This window comes from Panthera pardus, unplaced genomic scaffold (assembly GCF_024362965.1).
Source record: "Panthera pardus isolate Hobbes unplaced genomic scaffold, ASM2436296v1 HiC_scaffold_22, whole genome shotgun sequence".
In the NCBI taxonomy this organism is placed as follows: domain Eukaryota; kingdom Metazoa; phylum Chordata; class Mammalia; order Carnivora; family Felidae; genus Panthera; species Panthera pardus.
The window spans coordinates 59,174,669-59,188,117 of NW_026526788.1; the positions used below are offsets into that span (position 1 = coordinate 59,174,669).

Genomic DNA, 13,449 nt, shown 5'->3' on the forward strand with positions numbered 1-13,449 from the left:
TATGCTTTCTTAGCATCATTTACTTCCTTTTCAACGCAGATCATACATCGCAAGGATTCTGGGTTTTGTACAACTATTTGATGACGGTCTGTATTCTCCCTCTGGGCTCCCATGATCTCGTGAGAGCAGGGGCCGTGTCTATTTTGCTCACCATTGTAGCTCCAACACCTGGTACAGTACTCAGGAACATTGTAGCCACTCATTGAGTGGCTTAAATGAAGAAATGAGGGGCCCGAACAACCACTACAGGGGTAGAAACCCTTCTTCTTCCTTCTTTCATTCATTCAGCAAACATCTACTGAATGTCTCCTAAGGGCCAGGCAATGTCACAGGCACTGTGGCCGCATGGTAAACAGTTGAAGACATAGTCCCTTCCCCTGAGGAGCTCACAGTCCAGGGAGGGAGAGAGACAAACTCTGGTGCTAAACCTGTCCCGTGCTGCTCACTCCAGAGAGAAGCTATGTCCTGGGCCCATTGTGAAAGTCACCTACGAGAAGTGACTGATCTGAGGCCATATAAAATTCTCCTAAATTTCCCCCAGACATAGCTCAGTCACCACTGGGGGGAAGATACAGCAAAAGAAAGAGACTTTATTAAAGGGGCATAATTGGAATTCTTTTACTAGTGCTAATAAGAAGCATTTACTGAGAATCAACCATGTGCCAAGCTTCTCTTCTCATGTAACCCTCACAATAACTGTGACACCTAGATATTATTATCCCTGTGTTATAGATGAGGAGACTGATGCCAAATGAGTTTTTTTAATGTTTATTTATTTTTGAGAGAGAGAGAGAGAGAGAGAGCACGAGTAGGGGAGGGGCATAGAGAGAGGGAGACACAGATTCTGAAGCAGGTTCCAGGCTCTGAACTGTCAGCACAAAGCCTGACACGGGGCTCAAACCCATGAACTGGGAGATCATGACCTGAGCCGAAGTTGGACACTCAACTGACTGAGCCACCCAGGTGCCCATGAAGCCAACTGAACTTAAATAGCTTGCCCAAAAGAGGTCACACACTTGTCACACAATGGATGCTCAATAAATATTTATTGAGTGAGTGAATGAATGAGACACTAATAAGTAAAAAAGACAGGAATCAAACCTAGGCTTTCTGGCTCCAAAGCCCTTGGTATTTCTGCTACTTATTTCAGGCAACTATTTTTGGACTCTCAGGGTCTGGTCTGTATTGGCGAAATAAACTGACGTTGGACTCTAGACCCACGCCTCCTCCTGACCCAGACCCTAGCCTCTCCACAGACACGGGATACCTTAGAAGACCAGACCTGAATCTCTGTGGGGAGATGCCCATAATGCAAACCCTTCCCAGTCCTGCCCTGTCCTTCCTCTAACACCCCAGGCTTGTGTTAGCTTAGTAAAAAGTCTGGGAAGGTCTTTGTGGGAGATGGAACATCATTCCTGTGTGTATAGAATCAACCACATCTTGTAACGTGTCCCTTTTGATTAAGCCATGTGGTCCTTTCTCATGAACTCAGAGATATTTACTCACCAGATGATATGTATCTGTGTGGACATGTTGTGTGTGGACACGTGTTCATGGATGCATACGCGTGCATCAGTGATCCTCTCCTTGCACCAGTTCTCTCATATCCCATCATGTGCACTTTCCAAGTATGCAGACCCCTGAGTCCGCACCCTGAAGTTCCCGCCTCAGAGATGTCTCCAGATATATGCCTCTGTAGCTGACTTTTCCTCTTGCTTCTGTCCTCTACCCAGGAAATTATGTGACCCTCCAGCTAATGTTGGCAAGCCGCAGAGTAGGATTGTGTGCCACGAGCTTCCTCTTATTTTGAGGAAGTTCTGTTCCCTGGCAGAGAGTAACTTTCTCTGTCAAAGAGCTAGTGCATAGATGCATCATCAAAGAGAAAATATATGCCTGGCACGCAGTAATCTCTCAATTCATGTCAGATATTAACACTATTGTAGCTCATTTGTCCTCCCTGACCAGAGGGCATCCCTCCTTCTTCCCACAGCCCTCCTAGGGCTGGAAGTTCAAATAGCCCCATCTCCTCCTGCCAGGGAGCTGAGTGAGGCTTGGTGCACTTACAAGGATCTCCTGGGTTTATAGGGCTCCAGGCCATTGCCATCTATATCTCTCAGTAGGACAAAAATCTCAACACACCCCTGGCAAGTAGGAGTCACTCATATTTTTTAAAGTCTCCATAAAATAAATCTCAAGAGTCTCTTTAGACACTGCATCCAAAACCTTAAGCTCCTGAGACACAGATTGTTTCCTAAACCCATTCTTCTGTAGCTGACATCTTTTCTCCCGGGCCAGACCCGAGGCCAGACCCACTGGCCAATGCCCACCGGAGAAGCACAATTTCAGTCATGATGCCTGATACTTCTAACCACTTCCCTCTGGCCCAGGTGGCCTACCCTCCCAGCTAGTGATCAGTTTTGTGGCTCTTCCAGGAGCTGATATCCTAAACCAGACCCACTTCTTCAGGTGAAGCAAGATATCATTGAAGTTGGATGGATACAAAGCAAGGGCAGAGCAGGGGGAGGACGAGAAGGGGAGATCACAGCAACCATCGCAAAGAATCAGGATCCTCCAGACGATATCTGTCCTTCAACTGGCATCAGGCTTTCCTCTCACGGTCTGTGGAAACCCAGGGGTCTGTGCCTAGGGGTGTATTAAGTTTTGTCTGACTGTCTTTGGACAGACAAGAGGAGGGAGGAAGATTCTGTGGAACAGATAAACTAGAAGAGGTTGGTGATGGATTAAAAATTGGAATCCAACCCTGTCAATGTGTTTATTTGATTTCCACATTCTCCTACCCCCTTTATTCCCATTCCTCTTTTCCCTTCCCCCAGACTGACATAAAATGATACCCTGATGGCTATTTCAGCTGCAACCCTATATACCCAGGGAAGCCTGAGCCCCCCAGCTGCTGGCCAGCTCTGATCCCCTAATCCCAGAGGGACCAGCTGGTCAGAGTTCTCAGGGACGGCAGACCTCAAGTGCAAATTTGGCTTCTGCTTCCAACAGACTCTGATCATGGCCAGATTACTGAGCTTCTCTGTGTGCTGGCTCTATTATCAGCATCCTGCTCCCCCGGTACACATACTACCCCAGATGATAGACAGAGGCATCCTGAATTTCTTGAAACACTATTCTAGAAATGCACCTTTCCATTTCCCACTGTAATTACCACATCGGAATTTAGTCCCCATGCGGGTTAGCTTGATCTTGGGTGGGCCAGTCCCCTTCACTATTGGCCTGGATGGCTGTTTAGTCATCGGCCAGCAGGAGAGAGTGGGTCAGTGCAGCTCAGCCCTGCTGCAGAGTGCATGACCCATTATGAGAACAGAGAAGATAATTTTCCAGCCTCCCGGCATGTCTGAGGACTTTGTGAGTACCTACCGATAACACATGGTTTAAAACCGTATCCGTGGAAAGCAACAAAGAGGATCCAACCTGCTTGGAGTTCAGTTGATAGCGAGGGGATGTCTGACACGTCGATAAAACTGAAAGGCCCTCGAAATGAAGAGTAATTGATGACTTGGACAAACAGGCATAAATTGCTGTTAAGTGTGGCTCAACGCCCTTGCTCTCCAGGCCCCACCCCCACCCCCACCGCCGGCCCCCCGCAACCAGGAACTTGGTTTTGGTGGTCATTACCTGCTCAGTGTCATTAAATTCTCTGGTAATCCGCAGGGATATGTAATTATGCTGTAGTTAGTGGTTGTTCACTAAGTAAACCCTTGGTGTACTTACCATGTAAGTCAACGGTATTTACAGGATATTTTTTCTGCCTGTAACTCAAAGCCTTACCGAAACAAATTGGAATTGCCTTCTGGAGGCCGTTGTTATAAATTACAGACCCAACATCTGTCCACATCTGCAGTGTCTAGACAGCCTGTCTCAGCTACAAGAGAGGAGAGAGATGAACGGGGGAAAGCCAGAGAGACGTGAGGAGTGGCAGAGGGAAATCTCAGATTTTTCACAATTTTTCTCTTCTGAGGTTTACCCAGATGAATCCCGTGCTGACTTCTGAAATGGACCTGAATCTTCAGCAGCCTAACACCAAGCTCTGGAGAGTTCGGGGCCCGGTCATCGCCCCTGGATGTATTGGTGATGCAGCTTCTTCCATTGGGCCTCTCTCTGCCCTGACAGGCTCTCAGAGGTCACAGCAGGGCCCAGGGCCCTGGAAGATGGAGTTACAAATACGAGGCTATCTGCGGCCAGATCAGGAGAGTCGGCCTGTTCTCCCAATTCCTTCCATCCCCTCTCCTGCTCCCTGACTCTTCCCCCCACCTGGTTTTTCAGGGCAAGGCATTCATTTGCCTGCCTCTCCTGTGGTCCCTTTCTTGCACCCACGATAAGGAGCCTGCCCGTCAGCTGAGTGATTGTATTTTTTTACAGTTCCTAGCACAAACCTTCTCATTTATATGTAAAGCAGCCATTAGTCATAGCTCCGTTCCCACACACTGCCTGATGTACAATCACATTTTGCAGCGGATGAATCTTTCCACACAGCTGCTCTGCTATGAATAATCCGTCTCCAGGCCCATAAATCAGAAAAAAATCATGCACCTCGTTCGCCTGATCCTTACACAAAGTCATATATTTTACATGAGGACGAGCTAAATATTCATGAGTCTTAAAGGCTTTTTTCATAGGCACTTGTTGGGGTTGTTTTCTACTATTGGGGGGATACCAGGTTGTATTTAGTAGAACCAGGGATTTTGGAAAGGAGAGAGGAAAAGGAGGTGAGAGAGGGTGCGTGTGTGTGTGTGTGTGTGTGTGTGAGAGAGAGAGAGAGAGAGAGAGAGAGAGAGGGAGAGAGAGAGAGAGAGAGAGATTGATTGAGATTCCAAGCTTATCTCTTAGTCTAAGCGTCATGTGGGACAAAGGATGCTCATGTGAGGTCTTAAAAACATGATAAATACTTGTTTACTGAGCTTCCATTCTGCTCAGAGCCATGGATATTGCCTCTCTGACCTTCAAGGTCATTTCACGAACCTTTGCCTCCTCACCCGTGCAGCAGTGATTTGGGCCCTTCTCTGTGTAGGGAAGTGGCTGGGAGACCCACCTGGATCTGATGAAAGCAGAATTTGGGGGTGAAGGAGGGGAGACAGTGGGGAAAGAACAGAGATGTAAAGGAAATCACTCTCATGCTAACAATTCCCTCTGACCTACCCACAACGTCAGGCCTCTAGCAGCTTCCTAGTAATTTGTTTATAGCCCATTTTTTTGTTCCAGAGAGCACTTAAGGTAGCTTTCCGCACCCTCTGGTTTATTTCCCTCCCCTGGGCTATCTCCTTCCCCTCACCCCCTTAACCTCAGGCCCTGATCACTGTACTATCCTCTGGGTAAGGCTTCTGCTCAGCCGGCCCGGCCCATACCGCATACTCTCCCCATACTGCTCCTCAAACTCTCTTTTCCCCTAAATGCAAAATTTGATCCCACCAAGGAGCCACCTTCTGTTAAAAAAGGAGTTACTTGCCTTGCCCCCCCTCCCCGCACCCCACCTTCCCTAGCCAACCCACTCATCATAGTAACCCCGCCGCTGGCAGGTGCTTCTTCATTTTTTTCCGGTACTCGTGCAGCATATGTGTGTTCGGTGGCCTTGTCTGACTCATTAATGCCATGGTCTGCAGTGGTGACGATGATGTGCCCTCACTTCCCTTGGAAGGGTAGAAAATTCTTCCTGGATTTCACTGACAAGCTTAAGAACATATTTCTAGGTAGAGGTTTCTTGGATTCAACTTTAGTTATGGAAACACACAAAAGCCCTCAGACCCTTTGAGCTTTCAGTAGATAGTGATCATGACTGGGTCCCAGTGGCTGTTCTCAGATGAAGAACTATGTCAAAACTGTAGTGGCAAGTCTGTGGGGAAAAGCACTTCTCTGTTTAACAGATGGGCAAACCGAGGCATAACCCTGGCAGATTTCTTTCTCAAAGTCAAATCAAGAGGAGATGACAGGAAGCTGCAATGATATCTGAGTTAACTTTTGTGAGTTTGACTCAAGGCACCCAGCTTTTCCCACCAACCCCCAGGGCCAGAGGCCAAGGATCAAAGCCTTTCCCCATTTCTCTAAGTTCTTTGGGCTTGCGTACTACTCTTGCTAACGCTCACAAAGAATCAAGTGAAAAACCCGCCAGAGAGGAGGAAAAAGTCCAAACAATCACAGATGGCAGACTCGCACATTTAATTTAAAATCATTCTTTATTATCCAAAATATTAAAATTAAAGCTATAATGCCCAAAGGAAAACACAGATTAAAACCCCCTATGTTTCACTGCCTCTTCCTCAGGGGGTCCCCAAAACACTGAGCAAGGATGCTTTGAAAAGAAAGCAGGAGTGCAGGCGCAAAGAGCCAGCTGTAGATCACTGAGCCAAACACTCGGTGACTGACCCAATCAGCTTCCCTTAAAGCCAAACACCAACTGTTTCATATGCAATTAATGATTGCCCTGGCAAGTGAAAGTGCATCAAGTCGTCACAGGTATCCTTGAACGAGAAGACACACAGCAGTCACAGGTAGCTCGTCCCTGGTATCTACATAATGATATTACCAGGCTAATCTAGGCTCAGAGATTTAATTCTGCAAAACACCATGCGCTAAATATTTATATTCATAAAAGGGCTAAGGGGAAAAATGCCCATGTGCTGCCTCTAGGCTCCCCGTTTGTCTAAAATAGGTTGCTGGATCATTTACTGTACGGTTGGGGGTCAAGGGCATCAGTCAAGTGTCAGTAGAATCCCGGTGTTTCTGGCCTGCAACTTCACCTTTTGGAAGGGGCTCATTGCTAGACTGGGGATTTGGAGGTACCCAAGAGAATGCAAAGCTCCTTCCTTCTCTGGAGATGCCAAAGCCAAAGAGGAGACTTCCTCGTATGTCGGAGCTGAGAAGGGGCAGAAGAATGGCTGAGAATATCTGTTCCCCATTCTCTGGTGCAGAAAATCAAAGTCCAGAGGGGGACGAGAGACTGTTAGCATCGTCCTTTACACATTTCAAATTCTCATTTGTGGATACCATTCCAATTATTGATGCTACTACCATGCTTGAACTATAAAATTGAAGAGGGACTCTTCAAATAATCATAAATAAATCAGTGCTGATGGCCTTTTGGATTTGTCTCTGTTTCCTCCTAATTCTGAGTCGTCGTCCTTACTCGAATGTTCTCACTGCCGCACACTGCTGGGCCTGAGTGCCTCCAGCATATAAGGCACAGGACCTAACCCGGCTTGGCCTAGCCCCTCTCCTAATGGGACTGCCAGGATCACCTCTGTGTCTATCCTGGAGACTGCTCTCCTCTTCCCACCGACATCTCAGACCCAGTTCTTTCCACCCAGACCCCTCTGCCCTTCCTCTCTCCTTGGCAGAAAATGCAGATGATGGAGCCTGTCTGGTTCCCCGTGCACACCATGACTTGGAGCCTTCAGCAACTTTTCCAGCACTCTGCGTATTGTAGTCAAGACGGGATCAGCTAATAAAAATTACATTGGTTACAATCCAAAAAGATCAACCAGCCTTAAGGGTTTCATGGCTATGCATTACACTTTTCAATTTTCCTACAATTAAGCTAGCAACAAATAATATTGACAAATGAACTGCCAGATCCGCTAGCTGAAGCCCTGCCGTGGGAAGGAGGGTGGTTAGCTCTTGCCTAATGGGAAGGTCCAGCCTGTGAGTTCTAGCATGCTGGGGCATTGGCACTTGAGCCGTATAGGTGGAGGGGTGATGAGGAATGGGTGCCGGCTGCTGTGCTCCTAAATGAGAATGAAAAAGATGACGATCCTGACTCTTGACCTGCTGTCACCTCTGGGGAGTTTTCCTGGTTTCACTGATTTCTCAATCTCCTGCTCGAGAAAATCCAGGAGGTCTATATTCTTATGAGGCAGAACGATATCAACTCATTAATTAATCTGGAGTCCCAGATCCAGGGCCTGAAATAAATTAGACCTAGGGCTAATAAAATTGGGGGGCAGGTTGAGATGAGAGTCTCCTCCGTAGGAAAACTCTCCCACACAGATGCTGATAGAGGTCTGTGGAGGCCAGACTTTTCCCTGCTTGGCTGCCCCGGCGCTAGGGAGGGCAGGAGGCTGCAGGATATTCTGGAACCTGTCTGCACTATTTCCAGTGCTCAGTGTTGGAGAAGAAGACCATGGGAGCAAGGGCTGCGAAGGGAATCAGGATCATTGTTATTTAATGAGAATTTACCATGTGCCGGGCGCTGGGTTAAGTGCTCTCACTTGGCAATTTATTTAATCCTCATCATCTGTGAAGTAGATCCCATTCTCTATCCCCATCTTACAGTTAAACTTAGAGAAATTAAATAGTAGCTCATGGATTGAACCCAGGTTTGGGTTCTAGAGCCTGTGCTGTTAACCACAAAACTGTTGAAAACTGCCAAGTGATTATAGGTACAAGAGAACTGTCTTTCTACAGCAGGATCTAAATTCTGATCTAAGCTAGAAACAGGACATCTAACCTCAGAGTTAGGTTCGTTTTGATGCTATGTTTGATCTTCATCAAAATCCACAAATGTCTGTCAAGAACCCAGGATCCTGGGCCCAATGGGAGACTGAGGGACTGTCCTTTGTTCCTCAAATTATGACCTAAGGACAGTCTTTAACTAAATCATCTGGGAGGCTTGTTAAGATGCTGGTTCATGACCCCCACCCAATCTTCTTGATCAGGATCTCTGAATATGGGGGCTCGTGAGCCTGCTGTTTAACCAGCTCTCCGGATGATTATGCATCCAAACGTGGGAAACAGTTGGTATAATCTGTGAACACTGGCTTCCAGTAGTTTCAATCAGATCCCAAACCTCCACTGTGGTATCCAGGCCACCAGTCTGACCCTAGGTGGCCCTCACCTCCACTCTCCCCGATCGTTCCAGCCTTTCATACACGCCAGCTGTGTTCTCCTGTCTTCGTTCTAATTCACCCTGGTCCTCGCCCTCACCTATGTGTGCCTTCCCCTCCACTCCTCACCTGGATCTGGGTTTTACATACGTGGTATGTATGTAAACGCCTGGTATGGCGTTTTTCTCTCCTCTCCCTCTCCCCCTCCTTTTAATGTAATTTTTATTTAAGTGTAATATACATACAGAAAAGTGCACAGAATAATAAGGTTACAGCTCAATGAATTTCTTCAAAGTGAATATACCCGTGTAGCCAGCATGAAGTCTCTCTCTTTTTTAAAACACAAATTTGACTCTAAATAGCACCAAAGAGTAATTTAAGTCTTAATCTCTTAAAGGGACAGCAAAGAAGGGAAATTCCTTCCACCATACATCACTGCTTAAAGACCTCTCCTTATAGAAGCTTCTCCCCACCAAAATCTTTCTCCCTTCTTCCACTCTTCCTTGTCACAAATACTTATTGAACAACTACCACATTAGGTGCTGGCTAGATAATGCTGAACAAGATATACCTGAGTCCTGATTCAAGGGCACTTGTAGTCTCACGGGGGAGACAAATGAAACACAAGTAAGCAAACAATAATTCTAAATTACGATGAATGCTCTGAAGGGACTAACTGGGTGCCCTGATGCCTGCCCAGTGAGACAGACCAGTCAGGAGAGGAGAAAAGAGTGACTTAGGTGAGAGTATGAACAGCAAGTGTAAAGGCTCTGAGGTGGGACCTACCTTGGCTCAAGAGAGAATTTTTTTCCCTTCTCCTCTGATTTAGGTGGTCTTTCTTCAGTTCCTCCTCCTCCTTCAGAATCTCTTCTTTCCCACCAAAACCTTTTGATCCTGTGTGCCTCTTCTGCACAGAACAATCTACCACTTTCTCTCTTCCAGCATAATAAAGGTTCAGCAACACAACCCCCAACTGCTTAGTGAGGTAGAGAAGGGGGAAAGAACGTGAACTTGCCCTGTAATTTGTGGGGGGGTGGTGATGAGGGGTAGTCCCAGAAACATTTAGGTAGGATTAATCCACCTACTGTTTGGAATCAACCCTCAGTCCACCCTCAGTGGAGTTGTCCCTAAGCTACTTCTCAAGTTATCATTAGGAGTATCACAAAGCACTTCTGCTCTGGAACTCAGAGGTTTGGAATCAGGAAGTCTCATGGGTGGTTTTAGCAGCTAACTGTTTTGTTCCTGAGATAACGCTCCCCCCATAGATACCCTGGTATTGAAGGGAAGGGGCAGCACAGTCTGTGACCCAAAGAGTTTGGCTGTGAACCATTCAAGTTCTCACCTAGTACTGATGACTTGAATAAAAATGTTTTACAACCACAAGACCTGAAGATTCCAGAGTGGCTCCATGGCTCTGTCATCTGGCTTCTCTTCCCGCCCAAGTCATTGGGGGTCCGACAAATCCTCTGACCCCAGAGGGAGGCCGAACACATCCTTCCACTTGCCCCTTCTCTCCCTTTTCCACCTGCACCCCCAGCCATCCTCAGATTCTCTTACCATCCTTTCTTCCATGGTCTGGCCCCTTCTCTGAGGGACTCTCTCAGTCAGATTCCCTGACACATGACCGAATTGGGGAGAATGTTGGGAGGCGAGCGCTCATAACAAAAGCCCAGCTTTACAACCCTCTGCATATTTCCAGCATTGTGTGATCAGAGCGTCTCCTGTTAAATCCCCCATCATCTGGAGAAGGTAAATTAAAACAAACAGCCACAAAAAACTACTCTGCCATGCTTAGATTCAAGTTAAGGCCTCACAGCTGAATTTTGTTAAAGGAATCTTTGCTGAGTCCTCTCTGGACCTGAGTCCTTGACAGGATTCTGTCTGGTCTTTGTCACTGCCATCATCACCACCGCCCTGTAACATTTACTAAGTCCTTAGCATGAGCTGGGGCGCTGACAAAGTGCTTTCTATGTGTCTTCTCCCCCTGGTCCAGCTAAACCTGGACTGCTAAGCCTGAACAAGGACAGTGTTTGTCCAGGGCTCTTCTGTAAATGAGGCAGACCCTCAGGCCAGTACTGGAACCAGCAGGGGTCGGGAGGAGTGGGCTTGCTAAATTTAGGCCAAAAAAAAAAAAAAAAAAAGAATGCCCAGTTAAATTTAATTTCAGATAGGGTACTCAGGGGTTGGAGGTAAAGTCTAGATAGGCTGCTCTCTGACAGTTGGGACAAGTTTGTGACAGTTCTCTGACAGACTGGAGAGTAGCATTCGGTCATGTCTCCATTTAATAACAATGTGGAAAGATACTAGCTTGGGATAAAGGAATTCTGTTCTCTGGAAAGTTTCGAGACCAGAAATCAGGACAGAGCTTTATGACATTATAAACTGCAAGCTATTGACATATTCATGGCTAAAATGATATATCTGAGATTTGCATCATTATAATCCAGAGGACAGGGGAAAGAAGAGGGTGGGGGGTACACATGAAACAAAAGTGGCCATAATGTAGCTGGGACACAGGGGTTGCCGGAGCCCCTGGCTCCAGGAGTCCCAAAGAGATCAGGTTCGGCCACTCGCTACTGACAAAATCCAAAAGCAGAGAGATTAGTGGAGGTGAAACAAGAAAGGGACTTATTTCACGGAGACCAACACTGGAAAGAGTGGATTAATGTCTCAAAGACTGTCTCCAAAGTTCTGAAAACACTTCCAGGTTTGTATAAGGAAGATGTGGGACAAAGGTGGGTGGGTCCATGCTGGTGGGCAGTGAGGTCAGGTGGATCATCATCTTAGGGTCCATCACAGGCAGGGTCTTGCTCACTCAGGGCAGTTCTTCTGGCTTGAAAGTGTCATTTCACTTCCTATCACATGCTTTGCCTGCAGGGTCTTTTGCCTGAGTTAAGAGGTAAGCTGGAAAGAAGAGCTCAGAAAGCTGGAGGTCAAAATGGAGGTAAAGTCCCCTTTCAATAAGTCAATATTTTTGAAGCTGAGTAATGAGTGAAAAGAGTTCATTATATTCTTCTCTTTACCTTTGTATATGTTTGAAAGTTTACCTAATTGGAAGTTCAATACCCACCCACATGTACACATACACTGTGCCTTTTTCCCCTTTTCTTTCTTTGTGTGTGTGTGATTACTTCTGGGTGTTTTCTTTTTCTCGGTTGTTTTGTTATTGCTTCTGAAGTAATGTGTGTGTGTGTGTGTGGGTTTTTTTTTAATTTTTAAATGTCAGCCTATTATAGCTGTGGAAAAGACAAACCAAGTCAAATGGGTTCTATTTGCATCTGGGCCAGTGAGAAAAGGGCTCCTAGGATCCAGGTGCAGTGGAGGTAGAAGGGAGGGTTGTGTGAGAACCCCAAGAAGATGCAAATTCTGGGATAGGGAGGCCAGACCTTTTTGTAGAGCTGTCCTGGCACCCTCCTCTATACTCCCACCCATCCTCAGAGTTGTTCCCTCAAAAATTGTCTCTTCGTACATGGAAGAGATGGCATTTGATTTAAGGGACGGTTTCTTAGCATTAAAGTTCTGCCTTTCTGCTACCTCGTGTCCTAGTATAATCCCAGACCTCTTGGGGGCTGACAGCCTGGCCGTCTGGATTGTTCTCTGTTAGCCTACTAATGTGCCCCATGTAGAAGGTCCTTCCAGCTGAAAGTCTCCCTGCGGTTTTTTCCTGGGGCTTCCCTGAATGATCTGCCCTGGCCTGCAGGCTGCCCAGATCCCAGATCTCATCCACCCCTAAAGCAGTCCCATGCTAAAGTCTTCTATTTGCCCTTCCAGATCCCTTTTCCATTCTTACCCGCCCTACTGTGGACCCTGGGAAACAACCTAGGTGAACTGCATCTTGCCCTCTGGTTCCTGTTTGGCCAACAGGAGATATAAGAAGATTAGAGGAGAGTGCGGTATGAATCATTCTATATCCCTTTCCTGTTAAGTTACTGTGGAAGGGCTGCATCCCCTTGTGAAGGTCACAGATATCGTCAATGGCCCTTACCCCAAAGCCACCTCCTCAGTATCTTGGTAACCACTCCCTCCCTTCAACTCTTCAGGCCTAGGAGTGGTATGGTCTCTCCTATTGCTAGCCCAGGGGTATATACTATCTCTTGCTGGTTTCCCTAAATCCTGCCCACACCTTTGAAAAATAGGCCCTTAGTTAAGACTTCCTCAAATTAACCAAGTTTACATATGCCAGGATCCTGACTGGCATATATATGGATATACAGGCCCATACTGTCACTAAGAGAACCCTGGTTAGTATATATGTTTGTGTTTTGTTTCCTTTACAAAACAGAAAACTTCTTGAAGTCATGGCCCAACTCTTATCTATCTATGTACAAGGTAATAAAGATCTAGAGAGTGTTTAATACTCACTGAGAGAACTATTCCTGGCCCTCATCACCTTTTTCTCAAATGACTTTTTTTGGGGAGGGAAGGGAAATCAAATGAAAACTAGCTTCAGATACTGTAAATGTCTGGGAAATGACAGCAGCCAGATAAAGGAAGCCATCTACCTGAAGGCATGGTAGTGATGAGATCTGGACAAAGGCCAGTGAAGGAGAAAGCCTCCTGTATCAACTTCAGCTGAAAGCTATAAAATGAAATATGGAAATACTCTTGG

At 46.5% G+C, this 13,449-nt stretch overlaps 1 long non-coding RNA gene across 1 annotated transcript; it reads left to right on the forward strand.

Annotated features, from left to right (window-relative positions):
• Nucleotides 1-10,418: 10,418 nt before the first annotated feature.
• LOC128779072 (uncharacterized) lies at nucleotides 10,419-12,815 on the forward strand. The gene is made up of 3 exons (XR_008425002.1): nucleotides 10,419-10,589; nucleotides 11,718-11,784; nucleotides 12,612-12,815. It is a non-coding gene; the product is annotated as an uncharacterized LOC128779072 (long non-coding RNA).
• Nucleotides 12,816-13,449: the final 634 nt, after the last annotated feature.